Raw genomic sequence first — 21,783 nt, forward strand, 5'->3', positions numbered from 1 at the left:
TTGGAGGTCTTCTGCGAGAAGGAAGCGAACAAGCTGCCTCCCCACAGACCCTATGACTGCAAGATTGACCTCCTGCCGGGGGCAACGCTGCCGACCGGAAAACTGTACTCCATGTCTGAAGACGAACTGCAAGAGCTCAGGGAGTTCATAGATCACAATTTGAAGCGGGGATTCATCCGAGAATCCAAAGCAGTGGGGGGCAGTCCTGTGTTCTTTGTGAAGAAAAAAGACAAGCCCCAGAAGAGGCTAGTAGTTGATTTCAGAATTTTAAATTCGAAAACCAAGCCCACGGCTTTCCCGATGCCCAAGATCGATGACTTGCTCGCGACGGTGAGGAAGGGACGCATCTTCACCAAGTTGGATCTACGAGGGGCGTACAATCTTATACGCATGCGGGAGGGCGACGAGTGGAAGACGGCCATGTTCACGCCCTTGGGCACCTATGAGTATAGGGTTATGCCCTTCGGTTTACAAAATGGCTCCCACTGCTTCCAAGCCTTCATGCATCACGTGTTAGCGGGGCTCCTCTACAAGAAGTGCGTCTGCTTCCTGGACGACATTCTGATCTTCTCGGAATCGCAGGAGGCTCACGAGAGAGATGTCAAGGAAGTCCTGCAAAGACTACGGGAGCACAGGCTTTACGCCAAACTGGAGAAATGCCAGTTCGACATGACGGAGGTGGATTTCCTGGGCTACAAGTTGTCCGACAAGGGAATCGCCATGGACAGCGCCAAGGTACGATCAGTACTGGACTGGAAGAGCCCGCGCAATCGGAAGGAGGTCCAGAGCTTTGTCGGCTTTGCTAACTTTTATCGCAAGTTCATCAAGGGTTTCGCTATGCAGACGGCGGCCATCACGGACACCCTCAGCTCCAAGAAGAAGAAGTTCATCTGGATGGAGCAGGCGGAGCAGTCTTTTCACTAACTCAAGCATCTTTTCGCTTCCGAGGAACAACTGCTGCATGTGAACCCCAGCAAACCCATGAGGGTGGAGAAGGATGCCTCCGACAGAGCCGTGGGGGCAGTCCTGTTGCAGCAAGACCCGCAAGGGGATTGGAGGCCGTGTGCTTTCTACTCCAGGAAACTCAGCAAGTCGGAGCAGAACTACACCATCTGGGACAGAGAGTTGCTGGCCATTCATGCAGCATTCAAGGCGTGGCGGCACTTCCTCATCGGAGCCAAACACACGGTGCAAGTTCGCACGGACCATAAGAACCTGGAGTACTGGCGCACGGCGCGGTTCCTGAACCAGAGACACATCCGCTGGGCGGAGTTCTTTGCGGATTTCGACTTCAGGATAGAATATATCCCCGGAGACAACAACATCATTTCTGATGCGCTATCCAGGAAGCCGCAGTATCTGGAGGAAGCAGCACCGGTAGCGGCCAAACACATTTTCGCACCCAAGGCGTGGGCATGCGCTTCAGCCACCGTAGACCTGGCAGCGCTACGGCGCGAGCTGCGAACAGATTCCTTCGCGCGCTCCAAGATGGAGGAGGTGCGCAGCGGCACGGCAAAGGACGACGAGTTCCAGATACGCGACAGACTGCTCCTCCGCAAGGGGGCCATCTACGTGCCGGGAGATGAACTCCACGCGACAGTACTGCAACAGCTACACGACGCACCCAGCGCCGGACATTTCGGCAAGGAAAAGACGGTGGAATTAGTAGCCAGAGACTTTTGGTGGCCCAAGATGCGGGGAGAAGTAGCGGATTACGTCACGAGGTGCGACACCTGCCAAAGGGCCAAACCAGTACACAGACCGCCGGCGGGACTGTTAGAACCGCTACAGACCCCGTCCGAACCGTGGGAGAGGGTGGCCTTGGACTTTGTCACTGACCTGCCCAGCTCAAGGGGCAAAACAGCAGTACTCGTGGTAGTCAACATGTTCACCAAGATGGCGCACTTCATTCCTTGTGCGAAGGTGGCCACAGCGGAACAGACAGCCAAGCTGTTCATAGACCACGTGTTCAAGGTACACGGCCTGCCACGGTCTATCCTGTCCGACCGGGGGCACCAGTTCATCTCGAGTTTCTGGCAGAAGCTGAAGGGAATCCTGAACGTCAAGGTCAACCTAGCGTTGGCAAGACACCCGCAGACCAACAGACAAGCGGAGAGGGTCAACACCATCATGCAGCAGTACCTGAGATGCTACGCCAACCAGCAGCCCTCGACCTGGGTGGACTACCTGCCCCTGGCCGAGTTTGCCTACAACAACACACAACACGTGTCCACGGGGGTGACACCGTTTTTTGCCAACCACGGGCGACATCCCAGGACCTTCCCGGGCTTAGAGAAAGAGGGGGAGGGGGAGCCACAGGGAGCAGAGGCATTGGCAGAGGAGTTACAGGAAGTCTATGAACAGCTCCGTAGACAGTTAGACCTAGCAAAACACGTATACAAGATGCAAGCAGACAAACACAGAAGAGTGGGGGAGGACATACGGGTAGGGGACTGGGTCTGGTTAGCGGCCCAGGCAGTGCCGGCCAGATCCTTAGCTAAGAAGAAGCTAGGACACAAGCAGCTGGGCCCTTACCTAGTCGAGGCACAGATCAACCCAGTGGCTTTCCGTTTGACACTACCGGAGGGTTCCAGAATGCACCCGGTCTTTCATAGATCGGTGCTAACGCCCTACAAGGCACCTCACAGGTTTCAGGAGCCAGGGACAGCTCCCAGTCCACTTAGAGACGCACCCGTGACAGGGGGGTCGCCGAGGGCGGGGCCACTCAACGAGGTGACGGAGATTTTCGACTCGAGATGGGGGGAAGAGGGAGTTGAATATCTCATCACAAGGGAAGGTGCCCCGGCCAGCGCCAACAGCTGGGTGCCGTACTATGCGGTGGAGGAGCACTACCTCAAAGACGAGTTCCACGCACTCTTCCCGCACAGGCCCATGCCGGAGGATTATTTTGACGAATATCTTTTCACCCCCACACTCTCAGCCAGTACGTTTCAGGGGTTCTCCTCGGCTGAGGAGACAGTTCCAGAGACTACCTCGCCGGAGGGGTCGGTCTCAGACTTGGGTGCGGAACGCTCTTATTGGTGGGACACTCAACCCGAGGAGGAGTGGCGCAGGAGACTGCTCAGAGGGCCCTGGCACGCAGACTACCCAGAGGAAATGGGGGAACAAGGGGGCATGGACGGGTTGGGGGAGGATCCTGGGTTCGAGCACGCCGACAACAAGATGGAAGCGGAGGAGAGCGACGTCGATGTACCCATCACGGACTGGCAGCATGCTAGGGGGGAAGACCTGTATCCGGCATGCACCCCCACAGCATTGGAGCACCCGGAACCCACGCCAGAAGAGGGGGAGGGGGGAAGGGGGGGCTTCGAGGGGGGGATGGATGTCAGGGACTCAGCGGGAGCGCAGGGAGGAGAGGAGATGGAAAGCGAGGGGGAGCAATCCGAGGGCAGCGTAGGAGAATATGACAGCAGCCCGATAGATTCCATGAGCCTCTCCAGCGAATCGGAAGATTCACAGAAGGGGGCGCCGATGGGCAGGGCAAGGGGCGACCCAAGGGGGACACCCCAGAAGCAAGGGGCCAGCGGGGACTCCCAGAGCAGCAGTTGGAAATCAGGACCAGCTTCCCCACCAGAGCGTAGTGGGGGGGAGGAGTCCCAGGTGTCAGAGCCCACATATGCACCACCAGCGAGAGAAGATGAGTCAGGGTTGACCACGCCTCCATCGGAGAGCGAGTTAACGGTCAAGATGAAAGTTGCAGGCTGGGCGCGCGCGCCAAGTTCAAAGGTACAGGCGAGTGGCACAGAAGGTAGCCCGGATAGGGAACCAGGTCCTAAAGCCCGCCGGAAGGAGGGGCAAGAATCGTCAGGGTCAGCGTCAGAGGAGTCCAGGAAGGATGAGACCCTAGCGGGCAGGAGGGCCCAGAGGAGAAAGGAACTTAGGAAGAGGTGGAGCAAAGCGAGAGTCTTAAACTGGTGTGGAAGGGGAGGAGACTCAGACGGGACTTCGCCGGTCTAAGGTCGAGACGTAGAGCTGCACGCTGCGGCTTTAAAATGGAAACTGAATCGCAATAAAGACTTTTGTACATAACTACAGCCTAGCGTTGGTCCTCTGTGAGCTGGGACCTGGAGGCAGCTCTGACAGCTATGATTAAATGGGCACAAGATATCGGTCATAATATTATGTTTGCTGCTGACTGGGAACAGTTATGGACTACCGGTATTAAATTTACTGCATGTAAAGCATTAAAAGAAAACATCATGAAGATGATCTATCGGTGGTACATGACCCCAGTCAAGCTTGCAAAAATTTATCATCTGCCTAACAATAAGTGTTGGAAATGCAATGAGACTGAAGGCACTTTTTACCACCTTTGGTGGACCTGCCCAAAGATTAAAGCTTTCTGGGAAATGATCTATAATGAAATTAAGAAGGTCCTTAAGTGGACTTTTCCTAAGAAACCAGAGGCTTTTCTCTTGGGCATGGTTGGCCAATTGGTGTTAAAGAAGGATAGGATTTTCTTTATGTATGCCACCACAGCAGCAAGAATTCTACTGGCGAAGTATTGGAAGATGCAAGAACTACCTACTCTGGAAGAATGGCAAACAAAGGTAATGGACTTTATGGGACTGGCTGAGATGATGGGTAGAATCCGCGACCAGGGGAAGGAGACAGTGGAAGAGGACTGGAAAAAATTTAAAATATACCTTAAAAACTATTGTAAAATTGAGGAATGCTAAGATGTCATGGGGTAAGAAGCAGAGAATTGCAGCTGTAACTAAAAAGCTAAAGGAAATTTAATGAAAGGGAATCAGGATAATTGACTAAAGGGTTGCTAAAGAATCACTAAACAAGGATGCAGGGATGGGGAGGTATGGGGAAGTCAAAAGAAAGAAGGGTATGAAAATATAATTTTGAAGTTATATTGGTTTAAATGTTTTGTATGTTTTTGTTTGTGTTTTGAATTTTTTGTTTTTTTGTTTTGTACTGTTTCTATTATGTGTTTGAAAAACGAATAAAAATTATTTTAAAAAATAAATAAAAAAAATAAAAAAAATAAAAAATATATGGAAACTGAACCTCAATAAAGACTTTTGTACATAACTACAGCCTAGCGTTGGTCCTCTGTGAGCTGGGACCTAAAGGCAGCTCTGACAGCTATGTAATATGATTAGGATATGGTCTTTTGAAACACTGATATTGGAAACTGCTACATACTACATACAAATACTATGTTTATGAAGATGGATGGTACTTAATTTTACTTAAGTGGTAATATGTTGTATGTATCTTTTTTCTTTTTTCTCTTTTTCTCCTATTTTTTGTTTCTCTTTATTATTGGTAATCTCTTCTTTTTTATTATGTTTATCTACTGAAAATAATAAATATTATTGGGGGGGGGGGAGAGAGAGAATGTTAAAGATCTTATGAATTCTGACTCTCTGGCCATTTTTACCCATACATAAGGAAGCGGGTGATTGTTCCGCGAATGACCAGAGGGGGAGCACACAAAATAATGATAGCCCACATTTTTTAATAGAGACAGCCCCAACCCCTAACCCTAACCCTGACCCTAACTCCTAACCCCAACCCCAACCCAACCCTCTATGTGCGCTTTTGTTTTATTTCCTGATCAGATCATGAAATAAAGTTGCTCAGGGCTGGTGAGCCACTTCTCATGGCATGAGGGGCCAGATCTGGGCCACAAATTGGCCACCCCTGATTGATGTAAACAAAAAACTAGCACATTACAATGCAAGAGGAAGTGGTACTTACAGGAGATCTCTCAAGGCTGTTTTAAAGATGATCCAGAGCAATGGCCAGCCACCAATGCCAATGTAAATGCCCAGAGCAACTGCAATACTCCATGATCAGGCTGTCAGGCCTGGTCGTTGTCCTCTTCAGATCACCACACGAACGCTTCTTGTTCTTTTATAACTTTTTATTGATTATTAACAAAACAATCTTATAAACGGTTCTTAAATATTATTCCTCAGAGTCACTTCTTTCAGATACAGTGGTGCCTCGCAAGACGAAATTAATTCGTTCCGCAAGTTTTTTCTTCTTGCGAGTTTTTCGTCTTGCGAAGCACGGTGTCAGAGGTCAATTTACGCTGGTACCATGCCAATGCCGGGCTGTGCCTGTCCAACCAGCTCATGCCCAACACTATGGGCGTGTCTGACAGTTGGGTGACGTTGAAGCTGATGACTTCGCGGTGATTTCCAATTCGCATCACCATTGGCGGCGTTTGCTGTACCACCTGTCCCCCCAGCAATTCTCTTCCATCGACTGTCACTACCTTCAGGGGCATCGCGGCAGGCAGGAGCGCTATGCTATGTTGCTTGATGAAATCCACTCCTATAAAGTCTGCATTGCTACCAGAGTCAATGGTAATAGGGACTTCCATGGTGAGCCCATTGGGAAGCTGGAGTGTTGCGGTGAGCTGCACCACTGGTTTGGGCGGGAGGGGGTCTGTGGGCTGTAAGATTCCTGGGGACTGCTTCACTGACTCGTCTGGCTGGGCCCCAGTGGCTCTGCTTCCAGCCAGACTTCGTCGTTTCCCTGCTGCGGTTCCCTCTGCTGAGCTGCTTCTGTTACTTTTGCTGAGGCTGCATTGTGCTTGTGGAGCCTCTGGGGGCACTCTTTTGCCATATGCTGAGCACTTTCGCAGATGTAACACTTCCTGTTCCCTCTAGGAGGCTTCACTTTGGCTGCTCCTGGTGTGAGGGCTCTGGTTGCTGACTGAGCCTTGGCACCACCTATCTCCATCGGCTCCTCTCCCCCTCCCAGTGGAGGCGTGGATTGAGCGCGTGCTGAGTCTCTGGGAAAGAAAGGAGGTGCCCTTGCTGGCGTGCGTCCCCAACGCCCTTCATCTTTGCTCCAGGGACGTTCTTCTAGCCGCACACCAATCGTCAGCGCCTTCTGGACCACTTCTTGAGTGCTTCGTGGTCTCTCCCCCCTTGCGATTTCGTCTTTCACAGCCCCGTTCAGCCCCTCCCAGAACAGGTCCCTGACGGACGCTGAGTCTTTTTCCCATCCCAGCGCGTTGACCAATGCAAAAAAGTGGGAATGATATTGCCTTACAGTGGCTCTGCCTTGTTTCAAACCGTGAATCTCTTTTCTAGCGACATCCACATCTATCTCCGATAAAAAACAATCGTCCATTGCCTTAATGAAGGCTTTTGCGTTTTGGAGGGCTGGATCATTATCTCTCCACAGATTGCGCAACCACGCTTTAGCTTCTCCATGGAGATGCGTTAGTATGAAGCCTACTTTCTCCTGCTCATCTCTAAAGTCCTTCTCCAGCAACTTTAGCGCAAAACTACGTCTGCTCTGAAGTTAGGATATTGCTGCAGACTCCCATCGAAATGCGACACCAGGCTCCCCCCTCTCTTCCCGAGCCCGATCCCTTCTGATTTGGCTCCCGGTGGCCCCTGTTTAGTCAACATTTCCAACCTGGTTTGCAGATCCTTGCAGACAGCATCTGATTCCTCTTCTCTCCTCTTTGCCGCTCATATTTCTGCGTTAAGTTGTACCACGGCATCTTGCAAAGCTGCCAGTCGTTCTTCTGTAGTCATCTTGTGCTGCTTTTGTGAGCTCGCGAAGCACCAATCTTCGCCCCTCACTGCGTCCTCTCACGTTGCGAGGTTCTTTGAGTAGAGACGGGACTTACTGTCAGAGCTGCCTCCAGGTCCCAGCTCACAGAGGACCAACGCTAGGCTGTAGTTATGTACAAAAGTCTTTATTGCGATTCAGTTTCCATTTTAAAGCCGCAGCGTGCAGCTCTACGTCTCGACCTTAGACCGGCGAAGTCCCGTCTGAGTCTCCTCCCCTTCCACACCAGTTTAAGACTCTCGCTTTGCTCCACCTCTTCCTAAGTTCCTTTCTCGTCTGGGCCCTCCTGCCCGCTAGGGTCTCATCCTTCCTGGACTCCTCTGACGCTGACCCTGACAATTCTTGCCCCTCCTTCCGGCGGGCTTTAGGACCTGGTTCCCTATCCGGGCTACCTTCTGTGCCGCTCGCCTGTACCTTTGAACTTGGCACGCGCGCCCAGCCTGCAACTTTCCTCTTGACCGTTAACTCGCTCTCCGATGGAGGCGTGGTCAACCCTGACTCATCTTCTCTCGCTGGTGGTGCATATGTGGGCTCTGACACCTGGGACTCCTCCCCCCCACTACGCTCTGGTGGGGAAGCTGGTCCTGATTTCCAACTGCTGCTCTGGGAGTCCCCGCTGGCCCCTTGCTTCTGGGGTGTCCCCCTTGGGTCGCCCCTTGCCCTGCCCATCGGCGCCCCCTTCTGTGAATCTTCCGATTCGCTGGAGAGGCTCATGGAATCTATCGGGCTGCTGTCATATTTTCCTACGCTGCCCTCGGATTGCTCCCCCTCGCTTTCCATCTCCTCTCCTCCCTGCGCTCCCGCTGAGTCCCTGACACTCCCGCTTTTTTGCATTGGTCAACGCGCTGGGATGGGGAAAAGCCTCAGCTGCCGTCCGGGACCTGTTCTGGGAGGGGCTAAACGGGGCTGTGAAAGACGAAATTGCAAGGGGGGAGAGACCCCAGAGCACTAAAGAAGTGGTCCAGAAAGCGCTGGCGATTGGAGTGAGGCTGGAAGAACGTCCTTGGAGCAAGGACGAAGGGCGTTGGGGACGCACGCCAGCTAGATCACCTCCTTTCTTTCCCAAAGAAACAGCGCGCGCTCAGTCCACGCCTCCAATGGGAGGGGGAGAAGAGCCGATGGAGATAGGTGGTGCCAGGGCTCAGTCAGCAGCCAGAGCCCTGACACCAGGAGCAGTCAAGACGAAGGCTCCTAGAGGGAACAGGAAGTGTTACGTCTGCGACAGTGCTCAGCACATGGTGAAAGAGTGTCCCCAGAGGCTCCACAAGCACACTGCAGCCTCAGCAACAGTAAAGGGAACAGTTCAGCAGGAGGAACCACTGCAGGGAAACGACGGAGTCTGGCTGGAGGCAGAGGCACTGGGGGCCAGTCAGACGAGTCAGTGAAGAAGTCCCCAGAGATCTTGCAGCCCACAGACCCTCTCCCGCCCAAACCAGTGGTGCAACTCACTGCATCGCTCCAACTACCCAATGGACTCACCATGGAAGTTCCTATCACCATTGACTCTGGTAGCAATGCAGACTTTGTAGGAGTGGACTTTATCAAGCAACATCGCATAGCACTCCTGCCGGCCACGATGCCCCTGAAAGTTGTCACGGTCGATGGCAGAGAGCTGCTGGGGGGACAGGTGATGCAGCAGACACCGCCAATGGTAATGCAAATTGGAAATCACCACGAAGTCATCAGCTTCAACGTCACCCACCTGTCGGACACGCCCATAGTATTGGGTATGAGTTGGCTGCACAGGCACAGCCCGGCATTAGCATGGTACCAGCGTCAACTGACCTTCTGCTCCTCCTACTGCGCAGAACACTGCATCCTGACTAGCCAGGAGGATGAGGGGCAGGAAGATGGACCCCAGCTACACTTAGGCATGTTGCAAGCGGCACCCGACAAGTACAAAGAGTTTTTGGAGGTCTTCTGCGAGAAGGAAGCAGACAAGCTACCTCCCCACAGGCCCTACGACTGCAAGATTGACCTCCTGCCGGGGGCGACGCTGCCGACGGGGAAACTGTATTCCATGTCTGAAGATGAACTGCGTAAACTCAGGGAGTTCATAGACCACAACTTGAAGCAGGGATTCATCCGAGAATCCAAGGCAGTGGGGGGCAGTCCTGTGTTCTTCGTGAAGAAAAAAGACACGCCCCAAAAGAGGCTTGTAGTTGATTACAGAATTTTAAACTCGAGAACCAAGCCCACAGCGTTCCCGATGCCCAAGATCGACGACCTGCTCGCAACGGTGAAGAAGGGACGCATCTTCACCAAGTTGGATCTTCGAGGGGCGTACAACCTCATACGTGTGCGGGAGGGCGATGAGTGGAAGACAGCCATGTTTACGCCTTTGGGCACCTATGAATACAGAGTTACGCCATTTGGTTTACAAAATGGTTCCCATTGTTTTCATGCCTTCATGCACTACGTGTTAGCGGGACTCCTCTACAAGAAGTGCGTCTGCTTCCTGGACGACATTCTAATTTTTTCGGAATCGCAGGAGGCTCACGAGAGGGATGTCAAGGAGGTCCTGCAGACGGCGGCCATCACGGACACCCTCAGCTCCAAGAAGAAGAAGTTCATCTGGACAGAGCAGGCGGAGCAGTCCTTTCAGAAACTCAAGCGTCTCTTCGCGTCCGAAGAACAGCTGCTACATGTGAACCCCAGCAGACCCCTGAGGGTTGAAACGGATGCCTCAGACAGAGCCGTGGGGGCGGTCCTGTTGCAGCAAGATCCGCAAGGGGACTGGAGGCCGTGCGCTTTCTACTCCAGGAAACTCAGCAAGTCGGAGCAGAACTACACCATCTGGGACAGGGAGTTGCTGGCCATTCATGCAGCCTTCAAGGCGTGGCGGCACTTCCTCATCGGAGCCAAACACACAGTGCAGGTTCGCACGGACCATAAGAACCTGGAGTATTGGCGCACGGCGCGGTTCCTGAACCAGAGACACATCCGCTGGGCGGAGTTCTTTGCGGATTTCGACTTCAGGATAGAATATATCCCCGGGGACAACAACATCATGGCTGATGCGCTGTCCAGGAAGCCGCAGTATCTCGAGGAAGCGGCACTGGTAGCGGCCAAACACATTTTCGCACCCGGAGCGTGGGCATGCACTTCGGCCACCGTGGACCTGGAAGTAGTGCGTCGCGCGCTGCAAACAGATTCCTTTGCACGATCCAAGATGGAGGAAGTGCGAAGCGGCGCTGCGAAGGACAACGAGTTCCAGATACGCGACGGACTGCTCATCCGCAAAGGGGCCATCTACGTGCCAGGAGACGACCTCCGCGCGAGAGTACTGCAACAGTTACACGACGCACCCAGCGCCGGACATTTCGGCACGGACAAGACGGTGGAATAAGTAGCCAGAGACTTTTGGTGGCCCAAGATGCGGGGAGAAGTCGCGGATTACGTCACTAGGTGCGACACATGCCAAAGGGCCAAGCCAGTGCACAGACCGCCGGCGGGACTGTTGGAACCGCTACAGACCCCGCTCAAACCGTGGGAGAGGGTGGCACTGGACTTTGTCACTGATCTGCCCAGCTCGAGGGGCAAAACAGCAGTACTCGTGGTAGTAGACTTGTTCACCAAGATGGCCCACTTCATTCCTTGCGCGAAGGTGGCCACGGCGGAGCAGACCGCCAAGCTGTTCATAGACCATGTGTTCAAGGTGCACGGCCTACCGCGGTCTATCCTGTCCGACCGGGGGCGCCAGTTCATCTCGAGTTTCTGGCAGAAGCTGATGGGCATCCTGAACGTCAAGGTCAACCTAGCGTCCGCAAGACACCCGCAGACCAACGGACAAGCGGAGAGGGTCAACGCCATCATGCAGCAGTACCTGAGATGCTACGCGAATCAGCAGCCCTCGACCTGGGTGGACTATCTACCGCTGGCCGAGTTTGCCTACAACAACACGAAACACGTGTCCACGGGGGTGACACCGTTCTTCGCCAACAATGGGCGGCATCCCAGAACCTTCCCGGGTTTAGAGAAAGTGGGGGAGGGGGAGCCACAGGGAGCAGAGGCATTGGCAGCGGAGTTACAGGAGGTCCACGAGCAACTCCGAAGGCAGTTAGAGCTAGCAAAACAAGCCTACAAAACGCAGGCAGACAGACACAGAGGGGTTGGGGAGGACATCCGGGTGGGGGACTGGGTCTGGTTAGCAGCCCAGGCAGTGCCGGCCAGATCGTTAGCTAAGAAGAAGCTCGGACACAAGCAGCTGGGCCCTTACCAGGTCGAGGCACAGATCAACCCAGTGGCCTTCCAGTTGACACTCCCGGAGGGATCCAGAATGCACCCGGTCTTTCATAGATCAGTGCTCACGCCCTACAAGGCACCTCACAGGTTTCAGGCTCCAGAGACAGCTCCAAGCCCGCTCAGAGACGCACCTACGAAGGGGGGATCGCCGAGGGCGGAGCCACTCAATGAGGTCACAGAGATTTTGGACTCGAGATGGGGGGAAGAGGGGGTTGAATATCTCCTCGCAAGGGAAGGTACCCCAGCCAGCGCCAACAGCTGGGTACCGTACTATGCGGTGGAGGAGCACTACCTCAAAGACGGGTTCCACGCACTCTTCCCACACAGGCCCATGCCAGAGGATTATTTCGACGAATATCTTTTCACACCCACACTTTCAGCCAGCACGTTCTGGGGTTTCTCTTCAGAGGAGGACACGGCGCCGGAGACTAGCTCCCCAGAGGGGTCCCTCTCAGGGTTTGGCACAGGCGACTCTTATTGGTGGGAAGATCAACCTGAGGTGGGGTGGCGCAGAGAACTGCCGAGCGGGCCCGCGCACGCAGCGTCACCCCAGGCGACAGGGGGAGAGGGGGTCATGGACGTGTTCGGGGAGGATCCGGGGTTCGAACACACCGGCAGAGAGATGGAAGCTGAGGAGATTGACGTCGACGAGCCCGTTGAGGACTGGCCGGATCTACCTGGCTGGAGGCACACCACGGGGGAAGAACTGTATCCTGCACTCACCCCCACAACACTGGAGCACCCAGAACCCACGCCAGAAGAGGGGGGAAGGGGGGCTTCGAGGGGGGGATGGATGTCAGGGGTTCAGGAGCAGAGGCACAGGGAAGAGAGGAGATGGAGAGCGAAGGGGAAGAATCCGAGGGGAGCGTAGGAGAAGAGGACAGTGGACCAAGGGATTCCATGAGCCTCTCCAGCGAATCGGAAGATTCACAGAAGGGGGTGCCAGTGGCCAGGGGTAGGGGGTTCCCAAGGGGGCAGCGGGGACTCCCAGAGCAGTAGTTGGAAATCAGGACCAGGTTCCCCACCAGAGCAGAGTGGGGGGGAAGAGTCCCAAGGATCGGGGCCAGTGCATTCCCCACCAGGGAGAGAAGATAAGGCAGGGCTGACCACACCTTCAAGGGGGGCTTCGAGGGGGGGATGGATGTCAGGGGTTCAGGAGCAGAGGCACAGGGAAGAGAGGAGATGGAGAGCGAAGGGGAAGAATCTGAGGGCAGCGTAGGAGAAGATGACAGTGGCCCGAGAGATTCCATGAGCCTCTCCAGCGAATCGGAAGATTCACAGAAGGGGGCGCCGGTGGCCAGGGCAAGGGGGGTCCCAAGGGGGACACCCCAGAAGCAAGGGGCCAGCAGGGACTCCCACAGCAGCAGTTGGAAATCAGGACCAGCTTCCCCACCAGAGCATAGTGGGGGGAAGAGTCACAGGTATCGGGAGTAGCGTCTCCCCCAGCAGGGAGGGGAGAGGAGTCAGGGCTGACCACGCCTCCATCGGAGAGTCAGACAACGGAGGGGAGGTCAGATCCGGCCAGTATCCCGGAAGAGGGAAGCAGTGACAGAAGTAGTGTAACGGTCAGGAGGAAGGTCACTGGGTTGGCGCGAGAGGCAAGTTCAAATGTACAGGAGCGTGGGACAGCAGAGAATGAGGATTGGGAACCGGGTCCTAAAGCCCGCCGGAGGCAGGGGGAGGAGCTAAGCGACTCAGTGTCAGAGGAGTCCAGAAAGGGAGTCCAGTGTCAGAGGAGTCCAGAATGCCCCAGCGGGCAGGAGGACCCAGAGGAGAAGAGAGCAGCGGAAAAGGTGGAGCAGGGCTAGGACCTTAAACTGGTGTCAGAGGGGAGGAGATTCAGACGGGACTTCGCCGGTCTAGGGTTTAAGACGTAGAGCTACGCGCTGCGGCTTTGAAATGGAAACTGAACCTCAATAAAGACTTTTGTACATAACGACAGCCTGGCGTTGGTCCTCTGTGAGCTGGGACCTAGGGGCAGCTCTGACACATATGTTCCTAAATTTACAAGGCAAACACATAAGTATGTAAACTACGTGTCTGAAATAGTACAGGAGAGAAATCCTGAAGCCATTTTGACTCTTCCAAATGGACCTCAAATGTTTCTCTGCAAGGAGGAAGGAAATGGGAAAGCCTCCCCACTGCCTCTTTGCTCACAAATCCTGTCTTAAGGGGGTATCTGTGTATGAATAGGGTGAGCCTGTGATCTGGAGTCAGGACGCTAAGGGTGCGGGGCACTTGGGGGCTGGGCTGTCATGGGTGCCAGGCCAAGAGTCTGGGGTCTGAGAGTTGAGTCTGGGGAAGAGCCCGCCCATCAGTTAGAGCGCTGTGGTGGGCTCTTCTTCTGCGGGTGGCTTTGCGCTGCGAGTTCAGGGGCGACTGAACCAGCGAGACACTGAGGAGGCCAACTGGCTCTGACTTCCTGCACGCCTGGGACTGACTGGGCAACCGGGGGGGGGGGGCTGGGTGGATCTGTGCACCCCGGTGCCGCATATGCTTAAGACAGCCCTGGAACTGAGTATTTACCATCACAAAAGAATGGCCAGGATGTCCAGGTAAAAGCAATCAGTGACCATTATCAGGTATCCTTGCAGGCAGGTTTTCTGCTGTAGACGAGCCCTTCAGTGATGTATGTATGATGTTCGGGGGGGGGGGTAGTCTTGAGCTACAGGGGAGGCAATTTTCAAATGTCCATATAAGGCCTTGCACACCATTGTTTTAGGTTCTTCCCCTCCCTCCCTGCGTGGGGTGAGCGGGGGACCCAGTTGCAACAGATGAGACTTATTAGCTGCTTTGCTTCTCAATATTCTCAGGTTGGCCTCTATTGTTTTCTCCTACTGATAGGGAACCTACTTAAAGACTCTATAGGGCTCTTAGATACCCCATAAGGGAAAGGGAGCAGTATTTTTTCTTATAACGTAAATGTGGATGAGCCTCACTGGCAGCCAGCGGCATAGTGGGGGACGACTTCATAGAGGACTCTCTGTGGGGCCGGCCACCTCAAGGCCATGCTCCAGAGCAGCCCCCAGGCCTCTCTGGGTCCAGCAGCTGCTCTGGGCCTCTTCAGAAGCCCCTCACTCTCCCCTCTTGCCTCCCAGAGACAAGATGGAGTCCGGCCTGACCTTCTTGGGTCTCCTGGTCATGGAGAATCGGCTGAAGATGGAGACCCAGGCTGTCCTGGAAGAACTCAGCTCCGCTTGCATCCGCAGCATCATGGTCACAGGTAGGTAGGTTGTGGTTGTGTGGTTGTGCGTTTGTGAAGGGTTTGCAAGGGGTTCTCCCTCGCTGGGGTTTCCCAAAGGCTTTAACTGGGGGGGGGAGGAGAGATCAGGCCTTTATTGATGCAAACATACGTGGGGCTCAGTCTCTCTAAAAATCATAGGCGGGGGTGGAGGCAGGCTGGAACTGCATTGTAGTTGACAGATTTCCCAAGAAACGAAGCTTTTCTTTTGTGGTCGTATACTGGCATTTGCAAACCTTTGGCTAAATGCATGCAGCGTTTGAGCTTTCGAGTCCGATTCTCCCAACCGATTAAGCCGTTCTGGATGGTGTCGAATAGAAACAAGATGGTGGTCCAAAAGGGGGGGGGGTTGGTTCAAGTGTTTTCGGCCACCTGCAGACTGCCAGTATTTTGTGGGATGCTGGTGTGCACATTTCAAGCCCAGGAAAGTTCTCTCTTGGCCCAGAGCCACAAAGAAACACACTTTTCTTCCCGTTTGGAAAGTGACCACGAAACCCATTGAAAAATGTGGGCTGAATGGATGATGAATGGCGAGACGTGTCAACACCCTATCAGAGAATCAGGATGAGAGAAGTCCCAGCAGCCTTTGGGCCTTCAATAGGAGACCTTCAGTTAGTTACTGGCAATGGGAGGGAGAGTGTGCTGGTCCCGAGGGTTAACCGTGTGGCGAGGTCCGAGTCCAGTCCAAGGTTGAGGGTGCAGTATGGAGGCTGTCCGTCAAAGCTGAAGCTGCATCCAAGGCAGGGAGTCAGGTGAGGTCAGGAACTCTGGCAGAAGAGCAGAACAGGGTGCTGGCAGGAACAGGCTACCAACAATGTTGCTCCTGCAACCTGGGACTGGGGCTGGCTGGCTTTTATCTGCCCCGAGGCATAGGGCGGCCCCGGTCCACAGGTGACTTGCCTCTCCTGGCTTGGAGGTGAGCCCTCCTCCTGTGGGAACTTAGTTCCCTCTGTCTCTCTGCCCTGAGCCTCTGCAGCTCAGGAGAGACTGGAGCGTTAGCGGACCCAGAGGCAACCTCTGGTTTCCCTGACAGGGCTGGGAGAGGAGCACCTGCAGGCAATGGGTCCTCCTTCACCTCAGGAGCCAGAGCAGACTCAGCTGGTGCCTGCACCTGAGGATCCAGCACAGGCGCAGTTTGAGGCGGCTTGACAAACATCCGGGAGAGGAGGAGCCTTAGGTGGAAGGCAGGGACCTTCAGCCTGGCAACTGCTCCATGGGGCCAAGACCTGCTGGGAAGGGTTGCTGAGACCACTAGGCTGAGTTGCCTGCCATTTCCTTGAATGAAGAGTTAACTTGGCCAGCATCTGCCTCTGCCTCTTCATTCTGACCTGCATCTGACCAGGACAATGAGGCAGAGGAAGTAACTCCGGGTGGGGTGTGTGTCTTCCTTCTAGGGGGTGCCCTACTGCAGACCACCCTGTGTCCCTGGGCAACGGGACGGCCAGCAACGCCACAGCCCCGGAGCACTCCGTCCTGAGCTATGAGGACACCACCCTCTGGCCACTGGTCACCGTCAACTGCATCATCGCAGCCTTTGTCTTCTCCAAGGGGAAACCCTTCCGGAAGCCCATCTACACCAACTGTGAGTTAACGGGGAGGGGGCAGCGGACCCTCACGCCCTTTTCTGCCTTTTCAGTTCATGATGACTTCTGCCCCACCCAGCGCAGCAGAGACCCCAGAACCAGCCTCGCCCGGGGTCTGGTTGTGGGCACAGCCCAGGTAGCGTTTTCCTGCAGTGCTCAGAGAGCTTTCCATGCATTGTCTCTTTGCTCCTTATCACACCCTGGGGAGGGAGGGAGGGAGGGAAGGAAGGAAGGAAGGAAGGAAGGAAGGAAGGAAGGAAGGAAGGAAGGAAGGAACCTATCGCGGTGGCAGCAGGAGCAACCCCAGTGACCAGTCGCCCTTCCTGAGGTCCAGGGGCACATGGGAACCTGCTTGGTAATAATAATAATAATAATAATAATAATGATAATAATAATTGTCAGAGCTGCCTCCAGGTCCCAGCTCACAGAGGACCAACGCTAGGCTGTAGTTATGTACAAAAGTCTTTATTAAGATTCAGTCTCCATTTTAAAGCCGCAGCGTGCAGCTCTACATCCCGACCTTAGACCGGCGAAGTCCTGTCTGAGTCTCCTCCCCCTCCACACCAGTTTAAGACTCTCGCTTTGCTCCACCTCTTCCTAAGTTCCTTTCTCCTCTGGGCCCTCCTGCCCGCTAGGGTCTCATCCTTCCTGGACTCCTCTGACGCTGACCCTGACGATTCTTGCCCCTCCTTCCGGCGGGCTTTAGGACCTGGTTCCCTATCCGGGCTACCTTCTGTGCCGCTCGCCTGTACCTTTGAACTTGGCGCGCGCGCCCAGCCTGCAACTTTCCTCTTAACCGTTAACTCGCTCTCCGATGGAGGCGTGGTCAACCCTGACTCATCTTCTCTCGCTGGTGGTGCATATGTGGGCTCTGACACCTGGGACTCCTCCCCCCCACTACGCTCTGGTGGGGAAGCTGGTCCTGATTTCCAACTGCTGCTCTGGGAGTCTCCGCTGGCCCCTTGCTTCTGGGGTGTCCCCCTTGGGTCGCCCCTTGCCCTGCCCATCGGCGCCCCCTTCTGTGAATCTTCCGATTCGCTGGAGAGGCTCATGGAATCTATCGGGCTGCTGTCATATTCTCCTACGCTGCCCTCAGATTGCTCCCCCTCGCTTTCCATCTCCTCTCCTCCCTGCGCTCCCGCTGAGTCCCTGACAATAATAATAATAGTAATAGTAATAATAGTAATAATAATAATAATAATTTATTATTTATATCCCGCCCATCTGGCTGGGCTTCCCCAGCCACTCTGGGCAGCTTCCAACCAAATATTAAAATACAGTAAAACATCAGTCATTAAAAACTTCCCTATACAGGCCTGCGTTCAGGTGTCTTCTAAAAGTCCGGTAGTTGTTGTTCTCTTTGACATCTGGTGGGAGGGAGTTCCACAGGGTGGGCGCCACTACCGATAAGGCCCTCTGCCTGGTTCCCTGTAGCTTTGCTTCTCGCAGGGAGGGAACTGCCAGAAGGCCCTCGGCGCTGGACCTCAGTGTCCGGGCTGAACGATGGATGTGGAGACGCTCCTTCAGATACTGTTGTTGCCTCCCATCTCCCATTGCTCTTCCTGACCCTAGAGGCCCCCCGATTCCTGGGCTTCACTGGGGGCTCTTCCTCTTCTTGATTCCCCAGATATCTTCTCTGGCCTGCTGTGTGTCCAGCTTGGAGTTTCCCTTTTCCTTTTCTTCACTGACCTGGACCACATCTACATACGAATGGAGGTGAGTCGGAAGTGCCTAGCGGGAGACTCCAAGGGAGGGTGGATGGTGAACCCGGAGCTCCCCTCAGCCGGCACCAGATTGGAGCGCCATGCTCTCCGCTTGGGGCAAAACGCAGAGCCCTGGGCTGGGCTGCAGGGGTGTGGGGTGCGGAAGGAGGGGGCAGGTGCCAGGCAGGCTGACCTGAAGGCGCTGCAGAAGCCTAACCAGCTTGCAACCTCTTTCATCACAGTTTCTCTGCACCCCAACCATCTGGAGGGTGTATGTGCTGCTGGTGCTGGTGGTGGCCTTCTCCATCTTGTAGCACCCTGCTTGTGGTTAACGCTTAGCTGGAATGAAATATTCAACGCAGCAATAGAGAAATTAAAATAATAATTTATTTGTCAGACAAATAAATGAGAGGCACAGTGGTATATGGTTACCAAGCTCTGGCCTGCCCTCCTGCCGTTATGGCCAGCACTTATATTTTCTCAATCCAACCCCCTTTCTCCTCTTTTGTCCATTCAGCCTGGTTGAAATTCCTATTGGCTGTTTGCTAGAACCAATCACAAAAGATACACCCATTTCCTATTGCCTTTTATGGGAAATAAAAGCTATATTTATAATTGGCAAACAAGTAGCCATTAACCTCTACAAGGCACCTTAATTACCAGATCACCTTTGGCCCCTCTTGCCCTACTCCCTGCAAAACAGATGGCTAATGGTTCTAATTTTATCTGAACAGATCTTTTGTTCACCTTTTCACACACCATCTATGAAAGAGCTCCTTCTTTGCAGGTCTTTAAGCAGAGGCTGACAACCATATGTCAGGAGTGCTCTGATGGCGTTTCCTGTCTGGCAGGGGTTTGGACTCTATGGCCCTTGTGGTCTCTTCCAACTATTACTTTCTAAATCCTTTGCATATTTACATTTAAGTCAATATATTTAATACATAACATATATAGTTTTTTTTATAAGCAAAGACGTTTTCAAAGTAAGAAAAAACTGTTTCCATTAGCCCTTGCCGTTTGCCCTGTGGCTCAAGTTTAATGTGAGGCTTAATTGCAGCTTAATTGTATTCTGCAATTTGTATGGTCAGTTTGACCTTTTGCTTCCAGCCTTTTTATGACTGCAATAAACCAGAGGCCCCCTGCCTAAGCGATTGCCAGCTGCCTGCTGGTTTCCTGCCTCAAAATATTTGTGGATTTTAAGCTAATTTTTAAAGATACGACCTTGATCAAAATATAAGCCTTGATTAAAAATGCAGGCTATGATTAGATGCCTCAATCTCGTTCTTCGTGGAGGTGAGCAGGTGAGCGTGATTTCAGGAGTCTGGCTGCTGGCCCATCTAGTCCAACGCTGTCTACACGGACTGGCAGCAGCTGTCCACGGTTTCAGGCAGGGGTCTCCCGGTCCCAGCAGGGATTGAACCTGAGAGCTTCTGCTTGCAAGGCCAACGCTCAGCCTCTGAGCGACAGCTTTTCATTTCCCCAGGAACTGGCTCAGAGTTTTCCCTTCCAGCAGAGCGCTACCTACTCCCAGGGGTTGTGGGAACCTGCTGGTGGTGGTTCAGGGGATGTGGAGGGGATTTGGGGGGTTAAAGAGGGTCGGGAAAGCGATCCCTCGGGCTCAGCATCCTCCTCCTGCTCACCAACAGATGATGATGATGATTAATTAAATTGATATACTGCCCTTCATCTGAAAATCATAGGGCTGTTTACAACATTACAAATACAAAATGAAGACACAAAATCCTAATCCTAATAATAACCCCAATAAGCCCCCTACCCCAAACACATTTTAAAAGGCATAGCATGTTGTTCATCCCAACGCCTGGTTGAAGAGGACCCTTTTCGCCTGGTGCCTAAACATGTGTAATGGAGGTGCCAGGTGAACTTCCCTGGGGAGAGCATTCCACAAGCGGGGAGCCACCACAGAAAAGGCCCTGTTCTCATGGGGCCACCTCTCTTGTGGAGCAGGCACATGACCATGGGCCTCAGAAGATGATCTTAGGATCCAGGTTGCTTCACGTGGGGAATATTGTGGTCCTGAGCCATTTCAGGCTTTAGAGGTCAAAAGCGGCGCTTTGAATGATGCCCGGAAACTAAGTGGCAGCCGGTGCAGTTGGGCCAGGATCGGTGCAATAGCCTTAAACCATCTTGGCCCAGTGATTAAACTAGCCACTGAATTCCCAAAGCGGCAACTTTCCCCCCATAAAACACTGCAGCCTCGATGCCTCCAGATGCTTTTGGGATTAGAGGCAGCTCTGCTTTGGAAGGCCAGGAGGCTTGAAAGATGCTCTTGCACTCGGATCCTGCCTGTGGGTTTCGCTCAGGGGCATTTGGTCAGCCACGGTGAGAACAGGATGCTGGACTGGATGGGCCCCTTTCTCTTTTATATATATAATTTTTTATTAGTTTTTTAATGTCATTTTCAACAGTAATTAAACATACTTTTACATCTTCTTCAATTTTTTTGACTTCCATCAGTCCTGCCTGAAAATTTTCCAATCTAAATTTTCCACTCTGAAAATTTTCCAATCTCTTAGTATGAATTTCTTATTTTCCGTATTACTTTTCAAACTCATAACCAATATCTCTATCTTTTTCTACTTTGTAACACTTTGTATATCTTGTAGTCTTTGTATATCTTTGTATATCTTGTAGTCCTACTAGCGTAATTTGTTGATTACAGTTGCTCTTCAAATAATTCATATACTTCTTCCAATCTTCTGTAAATCTCTGGTCCCACAGGTTTCGAATCCTTCCTGTCATTTTGTCCAGTTCTGCATAGTCCATTCTGCCATTCTTCTTTCGTCGGAATTTATTCTTGCTTCCATTTCTGGGCTAACAATACTCTTGCCACTGTTGTTGCATATAAGAACAGTTTGACACCTTGTCGATTAACGCCTTGGACTATAATACCAAGTAAAAATGCTTCTGGTGTTTTTAAGAATGGATGGGCCCCTTTCTCATGCTCCCATGTTCTTCTTGGTAGTGGTGCCCGCCCTGTGAAACGCCCTCCCTTCAGATGTGAAGGAAATAAGTAGCTATCTTATCTTTAAAAGACATCTGAAGGCATCCCAATTTAGGGAAGTTTTTAATATTCAATACTGTATTGTTTTTAACACTTGATTGGAAGCCGCCCAGTGTGGCTGGGGAAATTATTATTATTATTATTATTATTATTATTATTATTATTATTATTATTTGCAGGACGGCATCCTACAGAACCACCGCCTCTGGCTTCTGATCAAGGCCCTCTTCCGCTTCCGCTCCTCCAGCCAGTACCGGAAGCTGCAGTGGCAGCTGGAGGAGGATGCAAAGTGGCCGCCCACCAGCCAGAAGGACTTTGCAGAAGAGCCCAAGAGTGGCACTTAGGTCAACCCCGTCTATGATGAGGCGGGAGAGAACTAGCTGGGGAGGCCGCAGGCTGGCCCAGGAGGAC

The 21,783-nt window shown here is 53.1% G+C and overlaps 1 protein-coding gene and 1 long non-coding RNA gene across 3 annotated transcripts in view; both read left to right on the forward strand.

Moving 5' to 3' along the window:
- Positions 1 to 21,783, forward strand: part of LOC307206182 (uncharacterized protein) — a 164,543-nt gene that overhangs the window by 115,950 nt on the left and 26,810 nt on the right. The gene's annotated exons all lie outside the window — the stretch shown is intronic.
- Positions 16,236 to 18,659, forward strand: LOC307206072. Its single transcript, XR_013834260.1, has 3 exons — positions 16,236 to 16,643; positions 18,272 to 18,360; positions 18,590 to 18,659. It is a non-coding gene; the product is annotated as an uncharacterized lncRNA (long non-coding RNA).

Source organism: Podarcis cretensis (genome assembly GCF_951804945.1).
Source record: "Podarcis cretensis genome assembly, chromosome: 17".
NCBI lineage: Eukaryota > Metazoa > Chordata > Lepidosauria > Squamata > Lacertidae > Podarcis > Podarcis cretensis.